The following is a 24046-nucleotide window of genomic DNA, read 5'->3' on the forward strand; positions in this document are numbered from 1 at the left end:
TCTATCTATACAATATATTATCCACCATGTCCAGGATACAATAATCAATTACTAGACAACCTAAGGAATAGGTAAATATGACCCATGGCCAAGATAAAGTCAATAGACACTAACCCTGAGATGACCCAGATTGTGGAATTAACACAAAAGTACTTTATAGTAGCTATAATAAACATGTCCAAGGTCTGAAGGGAAAAGATGGTTATAATGAATGAGCAGATGAATCAAAAGGGAATCTCATCACAGAAGTAAAATTTTTAAAAAAGTACCAAATGGAAACTAGACAGCACAATATTTAAAGTGAAAAAATATACTAGATGACCTTAGCAGAAGACTGGATATGGGGGAAAAACAGTCAGTGACCTTGAGTAGATCAACAGAGATTATCTAATCAGAAAAAGAGAGGAAAAAATATTTTACAAAACAATAAATAGAGACTCAGTGGCCTGTGAGACAATTTAAATGGTCTAACATACATGGAACTAGAGTCTCAGTAGTAGAAAAGAAAGAGGATAGGGCAGAAAAAGTATGAAGATCAATGATCAAAAAATGAATCCCCAAATTTAGTAAAAATAAACAATTTTTTAAAACTCATACAGATGCAAGAAAATTAGAGAGACCCATGCAGTTATAAGTTTAGAAAAAAACATACCTCCAAACATCACTGTCAAACTTCTAAAAATAAAAGTTTTTTTTTATTTTTAGAGAAAATCTTGAAGGCAGAGAGAAAAATGATACATTATATACATATAGGGAAAGCATAGTTAAAAAGTCACAACTGACTTCCCATGAGAAGCAATGGAGGCACAGACAATGGAATGACCTCCGTAATCTGCTGAAACAACAAAAAATTCCATATTCAGTGAAAATATTCTTCAAAAATGAAAGCAAAATAAAGATAACTTTAGACAAACAGAAATAGAAAACTTGTTGCCAGGGACCCAAATAATCAAAAAAAGTTCAAAGAAATTCTTCACGCTGTAAAGAAACATTACCAGATGAAATTTCTCTTCTGTAAAAAGGAACGAAGAGCAGTGGAAATGACGAACATGTGATCAAATATATAGACTATATTTTCTTTTTGCAATTTCTTTCAACAATATATAGCTATATAAACACTGCAGTGTGGCAAGTATAATGTAAATGTATGTGAGGCATCAAAGCATTCATATAATGTAAGTATATACTTGGCATGTTAGTATATCCTTAAATACTTGTTGAGTAACTGTTGTTGAATTGAGATCACCACCCTTGAACTAGATAAATACCCTAAGGAAACTTTTGGTCCTACTGTCCCAGGATGATAAGCAGTTATGGCTAATCTCTTATCCACTGATAAAAACAAGCTGCAAATAATCTCTAATATTACATCATCCAGAAACATCTTTGTTTGATTTGGACTGATATGTCAATACCTCCCAACATGCGATTGCAGTCCCAACTACAATAGCCAATATATCACAGGAGATCAATTAACATTCTTGGTTACATAACAGACAGGAAGTCCATGATAATTCCATCTGTTTGGGATCTCTTTCTCTCTAATGACATATAGGTAAAAGTAAATTATGGCACTTAAGGGCATGAGTTTTAATATCAAAACTAATTCTTTCTGGCTGTGTAACTTTTAGATGTGTGTCCTAGAGCAATAATTTTGTTGTTGGTATGATTAAATGAGAGGCCTCTAAAGTTCCTGGCACCTAAATGATACTAGGAGATTCTTGGTGAGATGACTTAATAATTAAAATGAAGTTTAAAAGTATAATCCTCAAAGCAGTTAAATGAGAGTGGACTCGATGATTCTACCTTGCATTCCTTTTTTTTTTTTTCTCAACACAATGAATGAATGAGTGCTTCTGCTAAGCCATCCAACTGAGAGCCCATAAAGTACACTCCCCAGTTAAAGAACAACCATCATGGAATCACACTCCCTTGAACCCCTGTTCCCATCCTGCTGGCAGACCAAGATACCCTGACCACAAACTAGACCATTTCTTCATATAAGTTTCTCTTCCAAATGAGTGTGTCAACTCAAAAGCTAACGTAAGCACATGACTCACAGTAGTTCATATCCCACACTACCGCAGACTTATGAATGATGGGACTTCAAACAAGAGGCTACTGAAAAGCACCATCAGAACACATAGTTACAGAGTCTCTGGGAGGCTTCAAGTGCTAGCCATCAACTGTGTTGCAACCTAATCTCCCCAAATACTCGGCTTTTGGAACAAAGACCCAGAACCTGAAGACACAGGGTGCAACAACCAGCGTCCCTCATCACATGAACCATCCCTTATCAGATGATCCCCCAAGCATCACCACAAAACCAATGGGGCTTACCTCACTCATTACCAATAAATGTAAGCCAAGCAAGGTGTTTATAATCTCAGCTTCAGAAGTGAGTTGCTACTGGTTAATTACTGGTCACATGGCTTTCTACCTGCCCTTAACTTAAGTGGTTAACTAACGAGCCCATCATTACCAGCCCCACGAACATTAGAGGTTAAGCATAAGCTTGACTGTAAGCCATAAAAATGTGAGTAATTTGAAACATTATTGCTTATTACAAAAATATACGATAATAATTTCCTCTTTAATGAAAGGGAACATGTTGACAGTGGTCCCAAGCTCCTTGTTCAGGCTTTGGGAAAGAGATGAGAGCATGCTAAACAGCTCAGCCTCGGGATGGGTATCTGGGGTGAAGTGGTACAAATGAATACTCACCACTTAGCAGGGTCATAAAAATGCAGGCACATCACTGAATTTCTAGGATAAATACTGAGTCTACGGGCTCCTCTCCTGAAGGGTCTGCAGGTCGCCAGGCAGGTTATATATGTCAAAGGAGTCAGAGGCGTGAACAAAAAGGAGACCAGAAAGCCCCCTTCCCGTTCACAGTACTGCGTGGTAAAATGAGGGCTTGCCCAAGTAAATCCTAGACACTGGGGTTAAAAACACATACAAAATGCATAAGACGTGAAATCATAATACGGATTGCAGAGGTATAACAATCTGTTTTGCACCTCCCAACCGCACATATGTGACACGGAGAAAGTAGAATGTGAGCAGGAAGCCTAGGAATAGTTGGTGAGATTCAATAAAAAAATGAATATTATCACTGAGCAGCAAGAGAAGACGAGTCCTGTTTCTTAAGAAATGGACAGAGGGCCTGTCTGCTGAGGGCAGGCTATTGTCCATGCGGCATGATTGTCATAAGGCGCCATCTTTGCAAGTGGTTTGTGGTCTATGCAGCTGCCCCGGAGGGCTTCCTGGAACTACCAGATCCCAGGATACTCTCCGATCCAGCTGGCTGGCTCTCAGAAGTAGGTCCTTGCTCTCAAAGTCCAATCAAGGAAAAGCATCCCAAGGCCAATCAAGGCTCAGCTCTGACCAAGAGGTTTTGACACAAGAAAGGAACCAGGGTGGCATCATGCCAATGAGATGTTGGCATCTTTCCTAAACCCTGCAAGCAGGTGAGAGAACTCCTGGGAGAGCAAACCGTGGTGCCAACAGCACTAGCTAAGAAGCTTCAGGAAAGCAAAGTGGCGATAAAAGCTTTACAGCCACCCCTCCTTACGCTGAGTGTTCTCTTTCTAAATTAAAAGTCGTTCTCCATTTTTAAGAGCCCCAACAATAACACTTTATAGAGCACTCTTTTTTCACAGAGCACTTTACGGTCATTAGTTATTTAATCCTCAGAGGTGTCTCAGGAGGCCAACGGGCAACGGAGTCGCCTGCTCCCCTTTCCCTGTGCAGAAGGGTGGGAGCTGGCCACAGACTGGATGGGCTGACTGCTGGTGGCCGAGCTCCCAACACGGGGGTGAAGGGCTCAGGCTGAACCATAAGGCAGCTGGTTTGCATTTGCTGGGATTATTCACATTTGCAGAACAATTTTTCTAAAAACACTGTCAAACCATTTTCACCAGTGGAACTACTCTGTGCCTCCTGCTTGCCCTTAGCAGACACCAAAGCTAGCTGTTCAGAGTGGTAAAGGTCTTACTGCAACCTTCAAGTTAACAGTCCCTCCAAAATGTGTCTGTGGCCTGGAGAGGCAGGCAGATATCACCAGTCCACTCAGATATAACAAACCCACTCAGTAAAATAGCTACACAACAGTAACTCGGTGTTTCACTGACGCATTTCTATATATCAGACCAAATTCGAGACAAACAAAAGCCCCTTCCACACACACACACACACACACACACACACACACTACAAACTTGCCTGGCTCTTCCCTGTAATTTTTCATTGAATTAACATTTATGGAGCATCTACTATGTACAAGACACTGCTGTGCACTACAAGGGACAAGACGCCAACTCCATGTGGCTCCTACACTTAAGGATCCCACGGGCAAGGGGTGGAGGTGAGATGAACACACCATGAGCTACTATTATAAGACGGAGAGTGCAAGTGTCAAACTGGAGGAAGGAGGAAATGCTGCGTAGGAACTCTGCGTACCGATGCTCATTTTCAGTTGGTGGAAACAGAATGGCTTCCTGGGAAGTGTGCTCTCTCAGCTGGGCCTTGGGAAATAAGCAGGAACTAGACATGTGGGGCCCAAGGCATCTCAGGGCTGCCCAGACAGCATGAGCCTGGGCAGAGAGACAAGACTGGGTGGAGGTGTCAAGGCAAAACATTCCGGTCCATGGTCTGGTGTGTGAGGAGAGCAGACCACCCTAGTTAAGGGAGCCCCCTCCCACTCCAAGCCACTTTCTATCCCCATAGCTCTTTGTGTGTTCTCTACAGTTTACATCAGAAATTGCCCCTATTTGTTTACATTCCATCACCACCATCCCCGCCACTAGGAATGTAAACTCCGTCTTATTCCACTGTGCAGCCAGAACACTGCTTGGCGCTAAGTTACACACTCAATAAACATTTGTAGAATTAATGACCTAATTAATGATGGTGTCATGGAATCCTAGAAATGTACCCTAGACCCAATTTTAGTTCCAGAAAACACAGGGTTCTCTTTATTCAAACCCTTGCTCTCTGTCGGTCTGATTTTGGTGGGGTTGACCTCATCTTTCTTCTGCTCCAGGTACATGTTGACAGACGTACGTTATAGTGTCCTATCAGAGACCAAATGCTCTGAGGTCCCCAGGGATGTCTCTTCTCCCAGCGGAGGCCACAGGGCTGGGAAGCATGCAGAAAGCTGATGTAGCCCAAGGGCCAAACATCACGTTGCCCTGCCCAGCCCAAAGTCGAGATCTGACCTATGGAATGAGCCTGAGAGTAACTACTGCTCTACACTCAGTGTAGAGCCAAGGTGACGGAGTAGAGGGCGGGTGCTAAGGGATGCCAAGAACAAGCGCTCGCCTCTGGGAAGAAACAAAGTGAAGCGTGACCGTCGCAGATTTTATCAACACTATCCCTTCCCCATGGGCCCAAATTTTCCACAGTGAGAACTCAGGGGAGATTCTAAGGAAGGAAGTCGATATTCAAATAAGATGAGCACAGATCTTTAGAAGGCCTTCACAATAAACATGAAGAACAGGAGGCTAGCCCCACAAAACACAGAGCTTGAGATGTCTTTTCTTCCCTGGAGATCATCTCTCCAAGGATCTTTAGGACATACGTTAACCACAAATAAGGGTGGGGAGAACCAAACAGCAACCAAGTCCATTACGTGTGGGATGTGGGCCCCCCAACTTGCTGTTCCGTGAAATCTAGAGTGGAAAACTACATCTTTCCAGGAGTCAAACTCAGACGCGTTCACTCCAGCTCTTTGTGTGTAAGGCAGAGGCTGGTCACATACTCATATCTGGCATCCACACCTGACCAGAGACTTTAATAACTGGAAGGAACTACTTCCACGAAATATGTTTTTAGGACCACAAGGATAATTGAGACAGAATGCTAAGCCGGCGTGATTTTGGGGGTATCCAGCTAAAAAGCCTAATCATGGCTAATTCACAGTTTGCGGCCACCCTGGGATTTCATGCAGAGCGCTGGTTTCACTAAGGTAATTGGTGCTACTGAAACAAGCCAGTGCTTTGCAGTTCGCTGATTCCCTCCTCCCCTCTGGGCATGTAGAGGATCAATATTTGTTAGGATTGCTTCTTGTTCCAACAATGTAAGATTTACAATACTAGCTGGGATTCTCACTTTGTCTTCCCACAACTCATCAGTGGAACCCAATTACTAACCTCAGACAAACAACATTAACATGAGCCTCTATGCTGCTTTATTGCGCTTCATCCAAGTCTCATTTCAGGGTCTTCAGGCAGTGCCACTATAACAGATACTACACTTCAAAGTGTGCTCCAAGGAATAAATTCTCAGTCTTTCATTACTCGTACCTTGATTTACTTCATATCATCTTGCCGCTATAGACAAAGATAACACACTGTAAATTACAGCCATCCTGTCTCGTAGTTTCAGAGGTAGGGGGAAGGCAGGGAGTGAGGCTTTCTTTGCCTTCACAATTAGCAGTGGACCCGGCGCAATGGCTCCCACAATGCCCACAATTAGCTGGTGTTTATTAGAACCATTTGCAAAGTGCTGTTGGGGCACAAATCCCTTCCCCCACCCTCAACCCTCCCTTTCTGCCAGAGAGCCCATTAAATTAGAAAAACTTCAAAGCAAAATGAAAATATGGTTTCAACCGTTCTGTATCGCATCCTCTCGCAGGCTATCAGCTCCCGTACAACAGTTCAGGAAGTAACTCGGCAAATTTATTCAGGAAAGAAACCCTTCCAGTAATCAAGGTCCTGTTACTAAATGGCTCCACGGTTCCCAAACCGAGTGTAATTCTAAGCTGTTCCCTCTTTTCTCCACCCCAAACTGTGGTCTGAATAAGAGCCATCTAGCTTTGCCTTGAATTTCAACTAACAAGAGAGCCTGGGTAAGGAGAGACCTAAGGAAACAGTCATTGGAAAAAGTCCTTGAAGTTAGCTGTAGCAGTACCCCCTTATTTGTCCTACAATTTCCTCCATCCTCTATCCTATTCCAGTAGCTGATAACTAAGAACATTAGTTTTATGCGACTTGTCAAGCTCAAATGAAAAGAGAGCTAACTTTAATGACACTGCAATTAATCGCCCCAATAGACAGACAGCTAAAAGACAAGATATTGACTTCATTAAGGATAATGTATTATGTCATTAAGTTGGTAGGGTCACCTTGTGTATCATACATGCCTGCTAATATATTGGCATTTTCCTCAAATAAGATAAATTCAGATATGAGTGATAAAGCTGATTAGAAAATGTTTAATCTAAAGAGGCTACTTTCCTTATACTTACACTCTGCAGCCCCAGGTAGACACGACGTCGTAAGAAACCATTATAGACCCACGATTATCTCACCTACCGGATCCAAGTCATTTATAACCTGGTCCTTCACTCCTTCATTTCTACAGTTTAAAGGGTGTCTTAACTGATGGAAGTTGGAGAGCTTTTCGCAACTTGACGGTTCATATGCTTGAGTTGGTGGAGTGTTGTTTTTAAACCCAGCACCGGTTTTACTTGGAAACTTCGCACGCCCAGACAATTCAAATGAAAACAGCCATGGGCTCTTGGTGACATGGGGCTCGGGGTTAACCTTGTCAGGGCAAGCCTCCACAACTGTTCTGTTAAGAAGAGGAACTGTGATACGATGCAGCTCCAAAATGCATCACTCTTTTTAATGAGATAGCTTCTCTTCAAGGCTTATCTAAAGGGAGTTGGTCAGCTTAAATAAAATAATTTTTCATTTAGAGAGGAGTATTCACAAATTAAGATACATTTGCCTAAGCTTTTCCTGGCACTTCACTTCACATAAATAAGATTGAAAAAAAAATTATCTCTCTTTAATGAAGTCAGCAAAAAACGTAATCATAGTTCAAATGTTTTCTGAAGTTAAAGAATTCCCATGGAGAATATTTTGCCATTCTCTGAATCGGTAACTGGTTCCATGACACTTATTTTGAGGGTGTTAAGACTCCCTCCCCCTGCCCCCTGAAGCCCTTAAGTATTATAGGCTTTACCCAGTAAACAGAATGATGATTTTATAACATTTCATTTAATCCAAGTAAAATTCTTGTTTGTAACTGTGGGAGGTTAGTCCATAAACAATAGTTGGAGGAGAACAAACCAAAATAAAGATTATACTGCAGTGTTAATTCCTACATAAAATACTGAAATGGGGGCCTGGGCGAATACAAACTACTTATGTGTGGACATACATGTTAGATGTAGGCTTGTATGTATATACAAATAGACACAAAACGAGACTCACACACAGACCACGTCTGGATATAATACTGAATCCTCAGATCCTACCAGGAAAGGATCACAGTGGCTACACCCAACCCCTCCGAATTTCCCCATTTCAAAGATGAGCATGTTGAGTGCTGGGGAAGGGAGGCGATGTCTCCACATTCACACAGGGAATTAGCAGGAAACTACCACCCGGGCTGGATGATTCCCAGGCCACAGGTCTTTCCTCCACACCACTTCCCTCCCCACACATGCATACACATTTTTAAATCAACTTTCCACCTCCACAGATAGAACTTTCTGGAGTGTGTCTTTCTTACTGGAGTATAAAAATACAGAACTCAGCACACTGGCTGCCTTATAAACAAAGATAAAAACCCAGGAGATACGCTACCCATCTTAACCAGGCAGATGACCTAAACCTCATCACCTTCTCACTTATAATCAGTCCTTTACACAAAATTAAATTAAAATAAAGGAGGCGATACTCCAGGGTCCAGAGCAAAACATCTGACGTGACGTCCCCCCTCCAGCATCGCGAGCACACCCAGCCCACATTTTGCCTTTCTGCTGCTGCTACCGACATTAAAATCGCTTGCTTGACTTTCCAAACCTCGGAGAAGAGGGCAGGACGGACGGCAGCGGGAAGCATCTCAGTGGCCTGTGGACGGATCCCTTCCCAGTGGTGTGAAGAGGCCTTCCTGCCACTCTCTCTCCAAACTCACCACTAATTACCAACACCTGCAGCCCTTCATGCCAAGCCATCCCTTTTAACCCGAACCCTCATCTTTTCTATTATTTCCATTAAGGCTGTCAAAACCAGAAGTTTGGGAACCTTTCTCTGTGACCTTGGCATTTCTTTGCAAGCTTAAAGTATTGGCATTTTTTTCTCTGACTGCATCTCTTCTCATTTGTCATGATTATTGCTGAATTTTTCAACTGTCATTCCCAAACGTAAATCAATGGTTGTCTACTTCCCCTTTGTCATATCTGCACAGCAAACAGCCTTTCCCTTCTAAATGAAGCTTCCTCCCTTTCCATCCATTAAAAGGGGCCTGTCTGCAGGAGAAGTCAATCCTTTGTTAGGTCATTGCATTTATCACGCTTCCAATCAGTGCCTGACACACTTATTCAGCCAGGTCTTCAACCACACAATCATTGTTCATCTGAGGGCTGTGCTGTAATTTATTTATGCATGGGGTTTTCACTATCCATCTTGGGCAGTTTCAAATTTTTCACCCCTGCCCTTCTCTTCCTCAGGACTCCCAGTGCTTAGAGGGAATTTGGTAGGGGGCAGGGGAGGGGTAGAAAGAGAAAGAACAAGGAGCTTTGTTTCTGTGGGAGTGGCTGCAACCAAGTTCCCTTCTCTGTGAGAAACTGAGAGCAAACCAAGAGAGACATTGGATCGGGGTCTGGAGACCCAGTCACAGAGCACCACTTAAGCCAGGTGACCCTCTAGCCATGAAAAGTACCCACGAGGGACAATCCCAGGATGTACTAAATGAGAGTAAAGGCCCATCACGTTCAGTAAGGCCTCTCTATAAGAATATTGACTCCAATTGTCATACAGGACACTCTTAAAGAGGAGAACTGTTCTAAAAGGGAAAGGGAGCAGCCCACTTTCTAAGAATTCACCCCTCCTCCAGGTAGCTGCTTGGCTGGAAACAAGCCAGTATGTGTTGCCAGGAAATTCCCGGGTGAACATGGGTCAGATCCCAACACCATTAGTGGGCGCTGACGGAGGCCCCCAGAGCACTGGCCAACAGTCCCAGGCCCCGGCACCCTGGAAAGGTTTCTCCGCTCTTGGACCCACAAACATACATTTTACAGAGGTAGAAATTAAGGCCCATTACTGTTCCATAGCTTGCCTGAGGCCACAGAACTAACCAAGAGGACTGCGGTTCTTGGTCCTTCCATCACTAACTCTACTGGGAAGCCTGAGAATGTTCCTGATGTACTTATGGTTGATATGGTTCTCAGGGCTTCTGCTCACAGCTGCGCAGTCTGTTACCTGCACAGCTGGACACAGCAACCCTATATATGTACGAGGAGACAGCAAGGGGGGAAGCAGATCTTCTACAACAACCCGTTTACAGGCAAAAGCTTCTCTAGGCTAAGCCCATACAACAGGGTACAACGACAGGAACCTACCAAGATGTCCCCAGCAAGACTATAAAGGCACCAAAAAGTACCAAAACCACCACATTCTCCTCATCTCGCCGAACGCCTTCCCACCCATCTCACCAATCCTCCGCACAACTTGTAACGCCATTTCTGTGTAGTGATAGTGGGCCCAAGCTCTGTTCTAGAGATGCACGACCAGAAAAGAAATATTGCTTAATCTACATCATGGCCCCAGGGCATCTTACAGGAGCCAATAGTGCACTCTGGAACTTCTATGACCTCATTTACTACGTCAGGAAACAGCCACTGGCTGGATCCACTGCTCTTAACAAAGACTGAGTCTTATTTCATTTTCATGCAAACACTACAATGCAGCCATCATGATAACTGAAATATGTGCTTGCTCTCAAGGTCCCCATCCAAGTATGGCTGTTAAGTATTCAAAGCAAGTCTTGAGCAATTTCCCTATTAGTGATGCATCAGAGCTGATTTCCACGGTTGAACGTGGAGTGACAGGTTGAGGGATGAAGAGAGTCTGGTGAATCTCATTGACCGATCTCCTACAGCATCCTCCTAGGACATCCCAGTAGCCTGACTATCCTCTGAGCCCGATCACTTGGCTTGAAGGTGATGAGGCAGGATGGTGACAGCTGAGATAAGGTTCCCGTCCACAACTTCCTTCATTACAGACCCACTGCCAGAAATGATAGTGTCTGGAAAGCCATGTGTTGAAAGCACCCGTGATTATTTCAGAAAGGGCTAGGATGAGAGTATCTGTGAGCATGCTGAGTCATTTGAAAAGAAGTCTAGGTCTGGATAATTCCATAGAATTAATACCGATTAACTAGTATTAATTAATTAGTTGGTTAAAACAAAACAAATTAATTAGCATTAATTAATTAGAACTAATCAGTATTAATTCCATAGAATTAATACTGATTCTCAAGTAACTTTACAGTCTGCGAAGCACCTTCACATACACCATTTTGGGCGCATTGTGGCAAGTACCTCAATGTTACCCTTAACAGTCTTCACCATTATAATGCATTCCGGGCGCCCAAATGTACCTTCCGGTCAGTTGTTTAATGCAAAGAATTCACAAGAAGTATTGCATATGGAATAGCCAAGAGACCTTTGGAATAAACAACATGAATTTTTAAGTTTTTTTGTGGGCAGATAATTTACTCAGGCTGGTTGCTTAGAGAGCAGTTCAGTCCCTACTGAGCTGTTTTCTGGTCATCCCTTCTATTACAACCAGCTGGAAGGAGAAATAGAGACGTGTCATCTGTTGGTGTACAGCTTGATCGGTCAGGCCATGCAGATCAGAAAGCTTTAGATCAAAAGCATGTGGCAAAGGAGCATCAGTATTTATTAGTCTTCCAGGTTTACAAGCAAGTATAGTCAGAGGAAAAGAACAAAAGACACTGTACACGCACAAACATAATCAAGCTTGGAAGTGAGAACTCAAAGAAACTCATTATTGGTACAAATGATAACGGTAGCTTATTGAGATGGTTCAGAATCTCCCGGTTCTCACAATAACAGCTAAGTCAACTTCATGAACCTGTGTTTTGTTCTTGAACTGTGCAGCCTACGTGTGAGTGAGGTTGCAGAGATTCTGTGGCCAAACACAGCTTCAACACGGTGAGGTAAAGAAGCCACCAGATAAAGCACAATTTTTGGTTTTTGGCTGTAGACTCCTAAATTAATAAATACTGGTACCCTGAACGTAGTTGCATGGCTGGCAAAGCCAGCTCCAAGGATAGGAACCCCCTAGTAGGAGAATCAGATGGTTCAGTAATGCTGATGAGGGAGGATGTTAAAAGCCCCAGACAGCCTTGAAGTTCTTCTCTCTGTTAAAGAGTCTCCTTGAGGCATAAGCATTCTTGGGTGAATTTCCTTGAGAAGAAGCTCAGAGGAAGGAAATAATGCAGATTCTAGTTTCACGTGTTTCCCTTCCGTTCAGATCCTTGCCTTGTAAGAACAATACTGGCTTTCAAAAGTATTTTGGCAATTGTATCTCCAGTTGGAGAATCAGGATATCTATCATCAACATTTTAGATGGTAGCCCAGCTGAGAGCTGAGAAATCTGGGTCTCCATGAGGCTACAGATATTCCTAGAGCAACGGAAATACTGAGCTGAAGCTCCTTAATGGGAAATGCCATTCAATTAGTGAAAACAAATTGACACATTAACAGCTATTTATCAGTTTGGGCAAGGTCAAATATGCCGCCCCCATCTAACGCCCACTTATTGCAGAGCTCTTCTGAGCTATGAATTCACGGGTAGGACCATTAGGTCACAGAGGACATAGATTTGTTTTGGCCAGTATTTCCAGATTTCTCCAAATGGCTGCATCCGTCTCACCTTCCACCAGCAGCGCGCAAAGCTTCCAGTTTCTCCTCATCTCCAAATAAGGCACCAAGAAATTCCACAAAATGTTTTATCTATGAAAGGGCTGAGCTCCACACTACAAAAAGCCTGCCCTAAACCCATTCTCGTTTTACCTGGTAAAATTTAAATTTCTAAACAATGATTGATGGTTCTGGTGGGCATATTTATAAAGGAGCTTAGTCTTGAGCAAAGCAGGTGAAAGAACTATTATTAGCTATGCTTAGGCTTCATGAGCCACCAGAAGCAGAGCATAAATCGAGTCAGGGCTCTTGTGATGTTTTCTTCAGAACAAAAGCCTCTCAGCCTATGATTCCAAGGAAGAGGAATGACTGACAAAGTCTTCAATGTGCTGCATGGTAGGAATAAAAGGTAACAAGATTTGCTACGATCTCAGGGTAGAGATTGTAATCAGTTATTTTCCAGTAGTACCTAAGAATGTTTTGCATAGTACCTGTTACTGATCAGCCTTAATTTTCAACAGGTTCCCAACTCTGTCACAACAGAAGTTTGGGAAGGGAGGCCTCAAAAACAAGTAAGGCCTGAGCAAATCTCCAACAACAACATGTTAGCCTTTTCTGGCAAAAACAAAAGTGGTTGGGATAAACCCTGGCAGCCCTATGTCATCGCAAACCTCAACTACAATACCCAAAAGTAATAAAGCAGGAACTTAAACAAAACCGAGCGTTCTAAAAGACTCTGGAGAAACTTCTCCTTGTGCAGAAATCAGATGGCTGTGTAGACAAAGGACCTTCTGATACTAGGCTTAATTCCCCTTGTCTTTGACTTTGAGACCTCAACAGAGGGTCTCATTTCTTTGAACAAAGGAAGGCTACTGAACTGGCAACCCACTCTCAGATAGCAAGGCCATCAGGTTAGTGCAGATAAAAAAGAGTTCCTACCTAGCTGCCGGAGGCATATCCCAGACATACATTAAACAAAGACCTACTATAATCCTGTTACTCTGCAAATATTTAGCTATGTAACCTTGGGGAAACTACTCAGCTTCCCTAAGACTCAGTTTCCTCATTTCAAGGCATGAAGGTAAAGGCTAAGTCACCATGGTGTTGGCAGGTCCCAAGGAGACAAGAGGTGGCCACCGACAGTACCGAGTACACAGGCCTCACGGGTAAGGGCTATGCACACAGCTCTACAAACAGGTGAGACGGAGACTTACATACGGGTTCTACCAACTCATGCACAAATTTTACTTATTCGTTCACACTTACACATCATGCACCAAAATGCTCATATATGCATTCACCAACCCCCGCCCCCACACACACAAGTCTGTCCCATCCACATTTGTGAAAGGCTTTGTCACCATTTTTCTTCCCTGGTCACACTCATGGTGCACTGTGTTGTAGGGTACTGCCCTGCCCCCAGGGCACCAAGGTCTCTCTGATCGTGGATGGTGGTAGAGCTAAAAAGAGCCCAGATTGCATCCAAAGCTAACTCTTACTTGGGCATCACAGAACTTTGGAGAGCTAGAATCTTCTGATTCTAGAACCTTTTTTTTTTTATTGCCGCCATCTTTCCTTCAAAGAAAATCTCACCCAGGGACGCTGAATTAAAGCAGACACAGGTAACACTGCACCTGTCAGAATGGGGTGGGTCTCCGGAGACCTGTTTATTATTGTCCCCTCCCCAGGTGACCCTGAGATCCTACCACAGAGCCACTGGGTTCCAGGCAACACCCTTCATTTATACACGGAGGAAGTGGGGTCCAAGGCAATAGAGTGAATCACTCAGGGCCACGCGAGTGGTTTGTGCCCGGGCAGAGCCTAAAACCTAGATCTACAGACTCAAAAGCCACCACTCTTTCCCCCGAGTTGCCAAAATATAGCCATCTAAATATCAGCATTTATATTAAGCATTAAATCCATTTTACTAAACAGTAACTACCCTCGCTGTATATGATACACCAAGCTTTAGGTGTCAACTAACTTGACTTACTCTCCCTTTCATTGCCCTTATATCTTGCTTAATAAGACATTTTATTCAGATACTGCTGAGGTAATAAAGAAAGAAGCGTGGTTGCCAAATGTACTGCCATTTTTATTTTTAGCTTCACTGGAGTAAGGGGTTATTTTCTTGTGAAAAGGATGAAATGCAGCTGCCGGCCTTTTAAATCGTATCACGCAATCCTGCCTTTGCCCAAGCAACAGATTTCCAGATAACTGCAGCAATCTTCTCGAAGTGTAAAAAACCAAAACCAAAAAAAAAAAAAACAAAAAACAACCAAAAAAAAACAGCCACTGCCACCCTTCCCCAGACCCTGCCCAGCCTCAATTGGAAAGCATCAGCAAGAAGGGCTATTTGCACCCACCCCATGAATCTGCTGACACCTGCCCCACGAGAACTAGGAGGCCACGCTTCAGGCTCTGCTGCAGCCAACAGTGCAAAGCTCTGGCACTCCCTATGTAGTTAAAAATATATGATGATGATGGTGACCATGATGTCATTAAGCTAACCTTCACTGAGTGGTTATCACAGGTGATGTGCTAAGTGCTTTACATGCATTATCTCATTTAATTTTCACAGTAACCCTAGGAGGCAGGTACTATTACTATCACCATTCCACAGATGAGGACCTTGAGGCATAGAGAGGTTAAACAACTCACCCAAGGTTACCAATTAGTATGCGGTAGAGGCAGGATTTGAACCCAGGCCTGCTGGGCCTCGCAGCCAGCACTTAGAACAAGTACACTGACCTGCCTTGTAAAGAGCTGAGGCTGGTGTCAGCAGACCTGAGTTCGAATCTACCCCTCCGTTTACTAGCTGTGTGCCCTCGGGCAAGTAGCTTAACCTTTCTGAGCTTCACTTTCTTCAAATGTAAAATGGAAACAGCATCACCAGCTTGCAGTCTCATGGTGGGGAATGTGTCTTGCTCCCTGGCCTCAAGTCAGGAGGTCCTTCCTTTAACACTTAAATCCTGCGCTCGGGGCTACCTCAGATTAATGAAAGGAGCTGAGTTCTGGTGCAAGAGTAAGCATACCATAAAAAGTAGGGTGGAAGAAGGAAGGGGCGAGAAGGAGGAGAAATTGTCTAGCTATGGGTACCTCCGACACACACATGGAACCAGCAGCTGAGGGACAAGACAAGCTGATCTGTACTTAACAGTTTTACGGTGGATGATATGATGTTTCACACTTGGGATGTGTGCATTCCCGGGAGCTAGAATAAGGACCAGTGGAAGGAAGGCGCAGAGGAATACACCTGACTCATCCTAAGAACAAACTCCCTACTGGTCTCAGCTAATTTGGCGTCCCTGGAGGTAGTGAGTTCCCTATCCCTGGAGACCCCCGAGAACAGACACTGAAGAGTTCCGTTAAGCTCCATCCATTCCAAACCTGAAATTCTATGATTCAAGAATCGAAATCACAATGACGTCCCTGTAAATCCAACTTGCGATGAGCTGTGTCGCTGCGCAGCTTTTAGATCTGCTGCAGCCAGAGTGCGGTGTGGGACACTGGGTAGGCTTCTTAAAAATCACACCAAGCCAATCTGGCTGTCACAAGATGCTGTGTGTCTTCTGGTGTAGAACTCTGGAATGGTTCCCTCCCCTCCTGGTATCAGATAGGATTAAAAACAGACCAGAGCTTCCCAAGAGAAAAAACAAGATCTCCTGCTGGGGGAGGTAAACAGCCCACTGAATAGAAAGCCACTCTGCTTGTTTACAGCAGAAGTTACAGGCCTGGGAAAGCAGGATTACACGACCCAGCCCTGAAGTGTGGTGGCACAGGCTGTAACTCACACGACAAGCCTGGCCGAATTGGAGGAGGTGGGTGCATTCCCAAGTGGTCATTTATGCCCACAAATACCCGACTCATTAATCCATTTAATGAGCAGTTTCCTACTACACTGTGTGAATTTGTGATAAAAAGAAGGGCAGGCCACCAGCTCACATCTCCAGCCAGGCCCCCGGAAAACCAGGAGCAGAGGTCCCCATCTTCTGGAACGTGGTTTATCAAAACCTAGAATCGAACGCTGTGTGTAGGTATATATTTGTCTTCCGAGCACGAGACTAAAACTTTCAGATGAGTGTTTTTATTCTGCCTCTGTGACCACGACAGCCCTGCCTGCCATCCTTTGGTCCTTTCCCTGTCCTAGCTCTCTTTTAACACTGGTAACAGCACACGGAAGATCACTCTGGGGCCTTGCTCCTCCCTAGACAGCTCACTCTGCTCCGCCTGTTGCTGAGGCCTAATTTTAATAAAATCCTTCCCAGAATGCATTAGACACACAAAAATAACAGAGATGAAACACGAGTCAACCTGGCATCTAAGTATGTTCGCACACACATAGCACACTGATGCAAAGCATGGACTGTGCTCCCAGAGTCTGAATCCTAGTTCCACCACTTCCTTGCTGTGTGACCTTGTACAGGTTACTTAACCTCTCTGGGCCTCAGACTCCCAAGTCTGCAAAGTGGCATTATTAATAGAACCTACCTCATAAGGTCGTTAGGGGAGTTAAATGGGTTAATGTATATAAGCATTCAGAATGCTGCCTGGCACAAAATAAGTGCTTATATAAGTGTTCACTGCTGCTGCTTACTACTACTATCACCACCACCTCTGCCTCCACAACTGGCGAAGCCGTTTCCTGGGAAAGAAGTCTCCCTTCCAAACTATTATAGCAAATCTATAATTGTATTTTAGGGGGCTGTACTCAGTTTAAGAATTTAGATGGTTCTCAGAACATGTTTTTTTAAGGTTAGATACACAAAATATTTTTAGTATGATAAACTACCATATTCCAACCCTTCCTAGACTCTTAAGGCTCTCAAGCAACTGTGGCAATTAAATCGTAAAGACGTGATGTGTGTTACGGAGGAAGTACTCTGAGGCCTGACATAAAAATGTTCATTACCAGCCAGACCCCTGCAAGATGACCAAATTAACCTCACTGCCAGAAGTATATTAAGGAAGAATAATAAATTATTCAAAACCTATTGCTGATAGAGCAAAAAAATATTTATGGAAAAATCATCAGATTATTGCATTTTAATCATGATCCTGTTGGACGGCTAAAGTGGTAAGTCCTCACGAAGCACTCTGGCGGAAGATAAGGTAGTCCCAGAGTGACTTGCTATCAGTGGTGTCCCTGGGAGAATGGACAGCATAACCTGAAGGGAAGAAAAACTCAGGAGAAGAGGCTGGAGATCTGAAAAGCCAGAAATAAGCCAAGGCGCGCCTAGGCGTCCGTGCGAGAAAGCCACCCACTCCTCCGGAATGGCAGGCAGGTGGCCATTTGGCCTGGCATGTTACCTTCTCTTAGATCACCCTTCTCTTGAAAGGCACAGCAACACCCCCGGCCCCTCCAGTTTATTAACTCACTGGCCCTTGAGATCGAGGGAGAAAAAATAATAGAAAAGCAAATTTTCAGAAAGCCACAGGAGCAGCCTCCCCAGGCCACTGTCTGCCCGTGCTCTCCGGCACTTCTCCCCTTCCCCACCCAACCCCGTTCCCTGGCTCTAACTCTACGCCATGTTCCCTTCCTCTTTCAGCAAGGCTGAGCAAAGCTGACAGGCGGATTCCTTTGCTTTTCAGGGTATTAAAGCCACTTTCCCGCTCTGACAGCCTGTTCTACTCTCTGCCACCTTACAGCTCCGGCTTCACACTCCTCTGGGCAGCCAGTCCTTCCTGACAGACCACTGTCACTTCCCATCATCCTCTCTGTAGATCCTGTTCTCTCCCCCTCAGCACGCATCCCGACTTTCCAACCAATGCAATTATTTTTTTTGACAAGCCATCCATCAGTTTTAACTTTAAAAGCACTTTCTGCTGATATCCATTGTTAAATCCTTTGCTTTTTTATGGCGCTTGCATGAGAGAATATGATATCAGACATTCAAACTACCAAACCATGTAAATTTACTTTGTTCTCAGCTATGTTTCCAATTTCACGTCCAATTTTTCGGTACATTATGCGTAGTTGTTGTGCTTAATATGATGTTGTCAAATCCCATTAAAGTTCACTGCATTGCACGGCTTTAAAAACAGGTTACAATTTGCATTCTATAAAGAAAGGAAGGAGTGCAGTCTGAAGTCAAGCTGAATCTTATTAAAATTATCTGTTCAATTGTTACATTTGTAGATGGAGTAATTTTGAGGCATTAGCTGAGACACATATGAAAATGTCAGGGTGCCAACTAACGACAATGAGAGCAAAAGGAATATCTCTGTGAAACTCAATAAAGCTCCTTTGCTGGTGACATAAATTTGATGATAATCCGAGGAAATGAATAAGGGACCATCCCGTTTGAATAGGAATTACCTTTTCTATTAAATCACTTTGGTGTGTTTCCACTTGGCCTACATCTTGGTCCTAGGCCACAGTGAGTCTCTGGAGACTTATTCCAATACAAGGAGGTAGGGAGACATGCAAAGGAGGAGAATTCGTACAACAGAAGGTCATTCCTTTGAAGGGCACCATACTTGGAGGAGACTTAAGACATCCTAAAAAAAGAGTCTTTAAAAATATTTTCTTCCTTTTTGGAACAAGCACAGAGAACAGAGCAATTCCACGTACCAGTAGCACATGGATTGCTGCACTGATCTACTGCCAAATCTCTGAGCACAGGAGACTCAAGGGGGAATACACTTGGGGTGCTGCCGGGATGGACGGGGGATGTACAGGAAGGACTGGAGACTGGGATTTATGAGACTGGAACCAGTAACGTCAAGTGATTTCTAGGGGTTTTCCTCTCCCATGGAGTTCCCAGATCAGCAGCTGTATTTCTGACAGCACTGATTTCCCCATGTCTTGTCATTAAATCTCGTCTCCGATTTTAAAGGTATCCATCACCGGCACTGAACAGAATTATGCCATTAGGGGCATTATTAACTGAACCATTGATTTCATGGACTATAACAAGTTGAATTTTTGTTTCACACACCAAAAGTATTCCCAGTGCAGACATCTACGCCCCCTCCAAAGTTATTTTATTAAGGACATCATAATTTTAATTTTTCCAATGCAGTCAGTATTTAGGTAAGCCACGATGATAAAGAATAAAATTCAGTGACTATGGAAGATGTAATGAGGTGCTAAGGAAGTTGGTGCTGAGGCGGGGAGAAAAGGGCAGAGTGTGTTTTAGGTGAAGCTCAGATGATGACTTGCTGTGTGACTTTAGGAAAGTCACTTAACCTCTCTGGGCCCTCACTTTTCTATTGGTAAAATGAGGATAAATATTCCTTATAGGTATTGTAAAAATTGAATGAGATAATCTATGGATAGTACTCTGCTTATTCTGGCACATTGTTAGAGTTTGACAAACACTGGGTATCATCATCCTCACCACCACCACCACCACCAATAATAGGTAAAGAACAGAGAAAGAAAATAACATAGAAAGAAGAGGGGAAGAAAAAGCCCTATCAAGCGGTCTAGGCTGGAGATGAAAACGAGTATTTGGGCTAGACGCAAGGAGAGTAAATAGCTTTCAATTCTCCCGATAAATCTGGTCATTTGGTGGCTACTTTCAGAACACTGTTGAGAAAGATTCTGAGGCCTCATCCAAATTCTGGGAAAAGAGTCCTTCAATCAATAACTTACCCCCATGGTGAGCAGTTCAGGGTGACATAAAACATGCAAGTTGAAACACCAGCCATTAATGCTGGGACGCTGCATCAAAGGGTAAACATAGGGCACAGGTGGGAATCAGAGTGAGGAGCCCCCGGTTCACCACACAGATGAAAAGGATGTGGCAGAAGGCAGCTTCCAAACTGACCAGTAAGAACCAAGCAAACAGACGATGGGGCTTCCAACAAGGACAATGCACACCCTTCTCCTGGTCTCAGGTACGTGATCAGTGCATTTATGCCCACCAAGCAAGGTCATCTCAACCACTCTGACCTATCGAGAAAGGCAAACCCAACCAAATCCCATGTTGTCAGGCCTGGGAAGAAGGAAAGAGACCATTAAAGTGGCCACAATTTAAATCTTCAGAGTAGGATTAACTCTTCCTTCTCAACATGAAAGATCTGCCAGTCCCGTGCGCCACAACTAAGACCTGGGATAGCCAAATAATTAAATAAATTAATTAAAAAAAAAAAAAAGATCTGCCAGAAAAGGAGGAATTGGTCCTAAAAAGTAGTTCACTTGACGGAACATGGAAGGAAAGAAGGCAGATGCCGTGAATTGTCCCCATTGTTGCAAACTCTGGCCTCCCTGGTGGGGAGGAGACAGACATCAACTCTGAATAAAGGCTTGTTAGAATTTTACATTTGGTTTTTCTTACTCACCCCAGCAGAAGGAACAGAAAAGAAAGAGGCACAAAAGGAAAAGAGGAGAGTCAATGGAGAGACAAGGGACGGAACAATTGGAGGATGAAGGAGTTTACTTCTAAGGTACATGAACAAGTCTGGATGACAGAAAATGGGGGCGGGGCAATGGAATAGGAAGCTTATCAACATTAAATTCCTTGTCTGCAAGGATCAGAAAGAAGAAAGCCATAGCGAAACCCGGTTTGAAGAAAACTTCCTCACAAGAGCTCTTCAAAATTTTAGATCTTGAAAATAAAACACACTTCAGTTTGGTTTTAAACGAACTTTTGAAGAGCCTCACTCTTACCCCAGGAAGTCCCTCTGGGATCTGAAGGACAGACACATCTATACATGGGTGTGTGCATGCCTCTGGACATACACACACAGTTTTTACCTCAACTGGAGATCGTTGGCGACTGCTCAAAAATTCCTCCAGATTGCCTCCTACACAAGTAGAGATTCAGCCCTACACACTCTGCCCAGTGAAAATATTTCATAGCATAAATTCCCCTGTTAAAGGGTAATTAGCCCTACACATCATCCTTTCCTCCCCTGAATGGCTGGAGAACAGAGTAGACGTAGAACCAGGCTGACATTTGCCACATCCTGACCTGTATTTGCTTTTTGTTTTCGTTTTTGGTCGGCCTGCAGGGTCTTAGGTCCCCGACCAGGGATGGAATCCCGGGCCGCAGCAATGAGAGCACAGAGTCCCAACCACTGGACCACCAGGGAATTTCCTGACCTGTATTTGTATTCATCTTTCTACACATCTCTGTCCTGTCTACCACCAGAGCAGACACCCTTAGAGAACAAAGACCATGTATTACACTACTTTATGACCCAGTCTTGAAAACACACCACCCTCTATGAAGTAGGACCTCAACAAATTTATCTGAGGGAGGTAATATCAGTCAGTAATGATTGAACCTAAAACAGTGCAAAAAGAACCAGGTCTCCAGCAACTTGGCATTTTTGTTTACTTATTGTTTTTCGTTGATTGCCAGATCTCTTATCCTATTAAAGATTTACATGTCCGTGGCAGAAATATCCCTGTTTAAATATCTAAAGAGTGACTCCATTTGTTTCTCCCTACATTATTCATTTGATTGGTTTTAAAGTTATTGGATGTGAGAGGCATTAGACAGACCACACACACAAACAAGCTCCCCTCTCTCTAGGAAATTACTGTAGTGAAACAAGATGGTCCGCCCTTCCTCCCTCACGCCTATCCCTGGAGGGTGAGATCATGCCTGCAACCGCACCAAGCTGCATACATGGAGAGGAAGCAGCCTTTCCCGGGGATTCGGCAAGTCACCGCGTTTACCGAGCACTTCCTACGACTGGTATCGTAAAACCCAGGCTGAGCTTTCTTTTACTCTCTCTTCTCTTTCTTTTGGCTCTTTGAGAATGTGGTAGAAACTCTTAGTGCCAGAAGGAAGGCGGGTCTAGGATGTAGTACTCTGCTAAGGACAAGAGGACATGGATCCTGGACTCAGATGTGCCATAACCAGCTATGTGACTATCCTTAGGAATTTTCCTCTCCACACTTCGGCTTCCTCGTCTGTAAAACGCATGGAAAAGGTTGGAGTGGATACATTATAACATTGACCCGGTGTCAGACTCTTAGATTCCCGTCAATTCTGTTATCCCAAGGTCACTAATATACTGGACAGGTGACTTCTGTCCTTTGCTTACTTGTGAAACATCTCCCTTTCTGCACATGCAGCTTCTCCAATCATTCCTAAGTCACCGACATCGCCAAAGGCTGCTTATGAGGTGCCCGTGGGGGTCGGGGGGGGCGGGAAATGGTTACACTGTGAGTCAAATGTGTCCTAAACAAAAATGTCCTTGTGAGTAATCACAAATCTGGACATCTTGAGGGTGGTGTAAAATCTAGGTTTGCTTAAGGTAGCACTTTCTAACCCGAAGATGTTTTAAACATCTCAACATTGTCAACATTGAATGGAGAGAGCCTTTGCAAAAGGATGTATTTGCCAAGTCCAGGGGCTGGGAATGTGGAGGCGGCCTGAGAGGGGGAGACACGTGCCCCGAACCCCACCCACAAGGAGAATCAAGCTTGAGTGTTCAGCTACAAGCAGAAGAAAACTAATAAGCCAGACTAAGGTCAATGCAAGGGGTTTGGTCGAGGTGATGTTGACTTTCGAGGGTCGAGGGGAGAAAGAAACAGAAGCAAAATAGCAAGCAGAGTCGGGGGGTGGGGAGAGAATTATTAATAACTCAGGGACAATGCATTTTTGAAAATCAACTTCTTCAACATCCTGCCGACTCAGACATGGCAGGGAGGCTTCACAAGGACCCAGGGCAAACTGGAGCATTTCTCCAAATCCCCAGAGCCACCTCTGGATCTCCTCCAGACCACAAATCCCAGGGAGCGAGGAGACATAGCCAATCACACACATACCATCACAAAAGCTGCCATCTTTTTACCATAGCAACAATTTTACAGAATGTGCTAAGAATTCCAGAAAGCTTCTTTAGGGGAGTGTTTCCTTGAGTTTCATGAAATGAGCTCTAAAGACTCCCTCACTGAGGTTCCATTAGTCCAAAAGCCTACTACTGCTCCCTTATGCAGAAGGATTTCTGCGTCTTACAACAACAAGTGGATTGAACCCTACGGCACTGGGCGCTGAGCAGCTTCTGCGGTGATGTTTGCAAACGCACCCGCCGGACACCACACTGAACAAAATCTTTAAGATGAAGTCATTGATGCTGCTACAGGACTTTCCAAATAATGCACAGGACCAGGATATGCAGACCAGTGAGGTAAACAACCTTGAGGTTATACTGTCCTTCTGTTTCTCCGTAAATCCAAGTTCAACTTTCCTTTTACCCTTGGGGCTGTCATGATGAGCCCCATACAGGGGAGTGCAGTAAAGGGCTAGGAGCAGGAAGCTGGGCGAGGATGCCCAGCCTGGCATCCTAGCTCCATCCCTTATTAGCTCTGTGACACCAGCCAAGTTACAAAACCTCTCTCTGAACTTCGGTTCCTCTTCTCAAAACTGGACATCATAATGGCACCTGCTTCCTAGGTCA

General features: G+C 43.9%; 1 protein-coding gene across 2 annotated transcripts in view; it reads right to left on the minus strand.

Moving 5' to 3' along the window:
* LRMDA (leucine rich melanocyte differentiation associated) overlaps positions 1-24046 on the minus strand; it is a 1082484-nt gene that overhangs the window by 588752 nt on the left and 469686 nt on the right. The gene's annotated exons all lie outside the window — the stretch shown is intronic.

This window comes from Neophocaena asiaeorientalis, unplaced genomic scaffold (assembly GCF_003031525.2).
Source record: "Neophocaena asiaeorientalis asiaeorientalis breed wild unplaced genomic scaffold, Neophocaena_asiaeorientalis_V1.1 scaffold484, whole genome shotgun sequence".
Lineage (NCBI taxonomy): Eukaryota > Metazoa > Chordata > Mammalia > Artiodactyla > Phocoenidae > Neophocaena > Neophocaena asiaeorientalis.